Consider the following 5,774-nt stretch of genomic DNA (forward strand, 5'->3'; position numbering starts at 1 on the left):
CCCGCCCGGCTCCGGTTAGCAGCCGCCGGTCCACCCCCGCCCCCCCGGTTCCTCCGGGCTCCCGCTCTCTGGGCGCCCGGCGCGACGGAAAGTTTCTGCGGGGCGGGGCCGGGCTGCGGGAGGCCCCGCCCATACCGGGCCCCGCCCATACCGGGCTCCGCCCCGCAGGTGGCCCCGGTGGCCGCGAAGGGGGGGTCCGGTGCGAGGATCCTCCCCTTGATGGCACTGGGCGCGACCCTCCCCTTGATCACGGCGGGGAACCCTCCCCATGATGCCACTCCGGGGGGACCCTCCTCTTGATCCTGGGGGACCCTCGCCTTGATGCCACCAAAGGGGGGACCCTCCTCTTGATGCCACCAAAGGGGGTCCCTCCCCTGATGCAACCAGAGCGTCAGGGACAAGGACAAGGCTGCCAGGGGTCCTCAAATTGTGTCCCCCCATACCTCAGTGAGCCTCAGCTTTGTCATCTCATTGCAGGGACATTGTGGGGACAGCCAGGGGGCTGCTTTCACCCCCTGGGACATTCCATCTTCCCCTTTCCACATCCTTCCCATGGTGTTGGAGTGAAATGGTCTGGAAGGAATTAAAAATTAAACAAAGCCCATAAAACCCCAGAGAAAGTCATTACAGCATCACCCCCTGGAGCAGCCCCCAGCAGGAAGCACAGGGGGGCTGTCTCTGTCCCTGTCCCCAGGAGAGGAATCAAAGGAGCCCTTTTCCTTCTCCCCACAGCCACCACCACGTCCTCACCTGATGTGCCACACTTGCCATGTCACTGCTGATGGCAGCACCCAGGGGGTGACACAATGGCAGCACTCAGGGGGACATGATGCTCCAGAACAGTGTGACCTGGGTGTACCTAAGGCCACCACCACGCTCCTGTGCCACACTGACTGTAGCAGTAAATAACTTGGTCTAGTGGAAGGTGTCCACACCCATGGCGGGGGGGGGGGGGGGTTGGAACTAAATGATCCTTAAGGCCCCTTCCAACCCAAACCATTCTGTGACTCTGTGAAACGAAGTGACGCAGGGTGGGTGGTGGGGTGGGGAAGTTCAGCCCTTGACGTGCCTCTACGAACCCCGTGGAGCTGGTAGAGCACAGGGTGGCAGCATCCACGGCCGAGCACGGCATGGCAGCAGCTCTCGGGAAAGGTTTCACTGCTCGCTCCAGGCACTGCCTCGCTCAGCAGCAGGACCGCACGGACCTGGCTGCCGTGGGCCGGCAGGACGCGGGGAGCCTGTGCCGGAGCGGTGACGCCGCACGGCGCCGAGCCTGTCGGGGGGCAGGACGCGAAGCCAGGAGCCGGCAGCCTGGCAGGAACGCAGGTGGCTCCTGCTGCATTCCCACCGCTCTCAGCTCTGAGCCCTCAGCCGGGTTTGGGTCCCTGCGCTTCCTGCATCGCCGCATCCTTCCCGGAGGCTCGCAAGGAGCTGGCAGGGTGCCCGGAGGAGTTTGCCAGCTGCTGGAAATGACTGGAAGAATTTATAAAACAAGGAGCCCCTCCCTCCCTCCCGCTGCCTGCCCGGCGTGTTGCCATCTCCGGCGGGATCCGGGCTCCGGCACTCTGTGTCCTGCGGGCTCTGAGTGTGCCGCGGCTGGTCAGTGGTACCTGTGATGGGGGCGGTGTGACACCAAGCCTGCGGTGATGCTTGCAGGAGGGCTGGGGCTCGCTGAGCTCTTGTGGCTCTGCCTTCTCATCGCCTCCTCTTCACCCCCCCTCGACACTGGACTCAAGACATAATGAGCTCTGAATACGCAGGGCAGCGATTTCCTGGCATCCCCCCTGCTCTCCATGATCCCAGAGGAATGGGTCTTTCCCGGAGGGAGGGCTGGGCACTCCACTGCCCTCCGAGCTGAACTGCTCTGGGGCAAAGCTAATCCCAGCTTAGGGTGTTTGTGTTGATTTTCTGCTGCCAGCTCCAACTTCCGAGTCATCAGCCTCCCCAAACCAAACCAAACCAAACCAAACCCAAAAGCTCCTGGTTTCCACATCGTGCCCCTCCTCAGATGGCACCAAAGCCAGTTTGAAAGATATGTTTGCAGACAGCTGTGGGGCATGGCTTGGATAATCACAACGAGAGAGTATCCCTTACCCCGCACGGAGGGAAAGCAGAGGAGGAAGTTGAACACCAAGGTCAGCCTCAGCTTTCCCTTCCTTACAGCCCTGGTCCTGGTGGAGAAGGAAAACCCAGGAGCTCCCTAGAGCACCAGCCCTTCACGCAGAGTCCCAGCGAGCTTTCCCCCCTGCCCTGAGAGCCGCAGCGCCGGGGGCGTGAGCGGTACCCAGCTGCAGAACTCATTTTCCGCTTGCACGGCCAAGCCGGTCACAAGGATGCCGGCTGGAGCTCAGCGCCGGCGAGACCGAGGCACAAGGCAGGGGAGGCAGAGCAGTGGGGGGGGCTGCCATGCACCGTTAGAGCCCCCCATGCCTGATCCGTGGGAGGTGAGATCCCAGGTAGCACCTAAAGGTGCCAAAGCAGAGCAGCCACCAGCCGCAGCAGCCACCTGCAGCCAGAGCCTTATTGGGCTGTGCTCAGCTTGATCTCTGTCCCCATTTCCTTTCCCTGGCTGGGACAGCGGCAGGGCTGGCTGCTCCCTCATTACTCATTAACACTTCCACAGCTCACAGGCTGCAGGGACAAGGTCCTCATGCAGACACCCCTGTGCCTCAGAGCCCCAGAGATGTCACTTCCCAACCTGCTGCATCCCGCAGCGGGAGCCACTCGTTCCAAACCCCTCCTGCGGGGATGGGAGCTGGAGCTGGAGCTGCTGCTCGCTGCTTCTCGCCCCAGGGTATGGAAAAAACCCAGCGAGGAGCCCTCTCCGCTGGTGCTCAGGCAGTAGTGACCCTGCTGTGATCGTTGGGACACAGGAATGGTCTCTGCCATGCTCAGAGCTGCATTTGATGGCTTGAAAATGGGGTCTGTGAAAGGGTGTCTGGGCCACTGGAAGAGCAGTGGTTGGGAAAGACCTTTAAGATCATGGAGTCAAACAATTCTCTAACTCTACCAAGGCTGGTGCTAAACCATGGCCCTCAGCACCACATCTCCATGGCTTTGAAACACCTCCAGGGGATTCAGCCACATCCCTGGGCAGCCTGTGCCAGTGTTTGAGAACCCTTTCAGTGAAAAAGCTTCTCATGTCCAACCTAAACCTCTCCTGTTGCAGCCTGAGGTCAGTTCCTCTTGCCCTGTCACTTGTTACTAGGGAGAAGAGACCACCCCTGACCTGGCTTCAATCTCCTTTCAGGGAGTTGTAGAGAGCCAGAAGGTCTCCCCTCAGCCTCCTCTTCTCCAAGCTGAACAACCCCAGCTCCTTCAGCTGCTCCTCCCCACCCCTGTTCTCCAGACCCTTCCCCAGCTTCATTGCCCTTCTCTGAACCCACTCCAGCCCCTCAATGTCCTTCTTGGAGTGAGGGGCCCAGAACTGAACCCAGTATTTGAGGTGTGGTCTCACCAGTGCCCAGTACAGGGGACCAACCCTTGTCCTGCTCCTGCTGGCCACACCATTGCTGTGCCAGGCCAGGATGCTGGTGGCCTTCTTGGCCACCTGGGCACACACTGGCTGACCTGCTTGGGGCACTCCTAAACCCGTGGAATGGGATGGCACATGTGGGGGCTGCCATGGGAGCAGCTGACACAGGCAGCCTTGGCATGAATGTGGGAAACTCAGGATCTGCAGGTGGCTAAGGAGAGGTGTCTGGGCTGAGCAAAGATAAAGCCAGAGGAGCAGAATGCAGGAGTGCTGGCAGGGGCTCAGTCCCTGCAGCTGGAACCTCACTGGAATCCCTCTGGCTGGGCTGGTGCCTGTCTGAGGAGCAGTTATGGCAGGAACGGTGCTCTCCTCATCCCCCCACGCCGCAGGACAGAGCAGGACCCAACACTCAGATAAGCAGAAGCTGCTGGCGTCTGTGGCCTGGGGGCAGGGTCTGGCCCTGATCCTGTGAAGCTCCCAAGGTCCCTATGGGGCAGACAGCACTGTCAGGTCCCTTTCATCTGTACCCCAGCTGGGCACATGCCCACACCACCCTCCTCTTCTTCCTCCTCCTCTTCTTCCTCCTCCTTCTCTTCTTCAGGCCTCACTGGGTGACTTCACCTCCCTCTCTGAGAGACTGTCCTGAGCCTTTTGGCCCAGGCTGGAGCACCCAGAGTTTGTGACCAGACCAGCATCTCCATGGCAGGTGTGTGATGACTCTCCAGATGCCAGCTCCTGGGACTCAGCCACGGTGCTCACCCCGTGCCAGTTCCCACAGCAGCATTCCCACAGCATCCTGCATCCCTGCCCCACAGGGAGGCCGACTTCAGCTGGGGAAACTGAGACAGGAGGGAGAGTGAGCCAAGGGCTGCTCCCAAGGGGCCAGTGGCAACCAACTCCCCAGGCTCAGGTGAATGTCCCCATGTGCCATCCCCCCACAGCCACGGCCAGTTTGGCTCCAGGGACTCCACACCCACCCAGGGCCACCTTGTGAGGGCAGGGCTGGAGCGGGCACATGGTGCCACCGCCCTCCTCCAAGCCAGGATCTGTCCTTGGAAGCGCTCCCGGCTCCGGCGATGAATCACACTTTCCCCTGGGATCAGATTGCAGCTTCAGTGCACAGGGTGCCGGCCCTGGCGCTGCTTCCCTTGCCACAGCCAGACCCTCGTGCCCTCGGCAGAGCCGCGGCGAGCTGTGGGCAGAGGGCACTGCGCTAGCAGCATTGCCCAGGGTCACCACTGCCCAGTCCTGTCAGTACCCCGTGCTGCCAGAGCCTCTGGCCCGAAGCTGGGCAAACTTCCCTGGTACCCCAAGCCTGTCCCTAAAGACTGCAGGGCACAACATGGTGACAGAGCCAGAGCTGCTGTAGCGGTGTCAGGGTGCTGGTGCCAAGATGCTGGTGGTGAAGCTGCGGTGCCAGCTCCTTCCCTGCTCGTGGGGCAGATTTGTCGTGCATGACAGGAAGGAAAAATCCACCAGGAAGTGGCACAGCAACGCCAGGTCACTGCGGGGGGTGTCAAAGTGCCCCAAGGTTGCTCTGTGCTGCCCATGCCCCCCCTCAGCCGCTCGCCGGGGCCGTGCCAGGAGCGCGGCGGCAGCAGGGCAGGGCAGGGCAGCAGCCGCAGCTGCCGCCATTGATTCCAGCAGCCAGAACATTTTGTCTCTGAAGTTCTCTGCTGCCTTTTGCTTTCTCCTCCAGCAGCGCCGCCGATAGCTCCCCGCCAGCTCTGTTTACCGGAGCAAAGTCCGCGCTGGTTTGCAGACGCTGCCAATCTCTCCACACCGGCTGAACCCAGCTCATGCCCGCGGACCAGCCGGGCTCTGCCGAGCGCGTCGGGGTCCGGCGCTGACACCCGAGCCAAGCGTTGCCTGGTTATATCCACAAAACAGCGAGGGGGATCCTCTTACTGAGCCGAGAACAGCTGAGGCTCTTCAATCCCCACCCTGCCCTTGGCAGCTCATCGCATAACCCCCGGAGGGGCTTGGCAGCGCCGCTTGGCATCGTCCCCTCCGACCCCTAACAAGGGGTTTGTTGGACCCAGCCCTCACGACCCGCAGGTTTCTCCCCTACCCTCTGTGGCTGGATATTTATATGCGCAGCTCACACCAATTAACGGCATTCCTTGGCCGTTGAGTCAAAAGCCTGAGCACGAGTAGAGCTGCATGGAAAAAAGAGAGAGAGAGGATAAAAATATATATATATATATAGAGAAAAAAAAGGTGCTGGGGAGAACAAAAAAAAAAAAAAAAGGCAAGAGGATTAAAAAAAAAAAGAAGATAAAAAACCCCAAAGGAAGAA

Source organism: Melanerpes formicivorus, unplaced genomic scaffold (assembly GCF_026170545.1).
Source record: "Melanerpes formicivorus ecotype bairdi unplaced genomic scaffold, bMelFor1.0.p_v2 SCAF_45, whole genome shotgun sequence".
NCBI lineage: Eukaryota > Metazoa > Chordata > Aves > Piciformes > Picidae > Melanerpes > Melanerpes formicivorus.